Source organism: Eptatretus burgeri, chromosome 10, assembly GCF_056783735.1.
Source record: "Eptatretus burgeri isolate ZD-2024b chromosome 10, Ebu_testis_v1, whole genome shotgun sequence".
Lineage (NCBI taxonomy): Eukaryota > Metazoa > Chordata > Myxini > Myxiniformes > Myxinidae > Eptatretus > Eptatretus burgeri.
The window spans coordinates 48374319-48375034 of NC_140970.1; positions in this window are offsets into that span (position 1 = coordinate 48374319).

Consider the following 716-nt stretch of genomic DNA (forward strand, 5'->3'; position numbering starts at 1 on the left):
AATCCCACCACCGCTGAATCCTCAACAATATATATACATATACATATATACATTTTTGGCCCCAAAACCGGAAATGACCTCATTCACTTCTGAGTAAACATAGAATTGGGGAATTCAGCCTTCTCACGAGCAGTCACCTGTGGTGCCATTTTCAGTAATGGAAGGGATGGAAGGGTACCATACACCAAAGACCAACTTGACAAGGCACCACCAGGTTTTAAAGAAGAGAGAAAAGTTTGAAAGCTCATTCTTGAGTTTGGACAGATGTTGTTTTCTGGCTCTCCTGAGGGTGGACACACACTTGTTGCGGGCTTTTTGGAATGATCCGAGTTTTCCTTGGGTTGGAGCTGCCTTCTAGGAGGAGAATGCACATTGTTTCAAAGCAACTGCCTCACCACAGGATTGAGAGAACTAAGAGCAAGAGGATGGGTAAGATAATTGAAAATGAGATGGGATGAATCTGTGCAAAAGAGAGAGCAGGTTTCTGTGGAAAATTTCCCAGCTGAATTAATATCAGAGGTCTCCCATCCAAGCACTAATTGAGATAGACTCCTTAACTTCAGAGATCTGATTGAATCAAACAGTCAAATACAGGAGTGGATATGGAAGACCACTCCTGAAGTGTAATAAATAAATAATAATTAGAAAATGGCGAATATGTGCGAATGTAGAATCAGGTCACACTTTATGACCTGCAAATACGCGAGACCACGAAT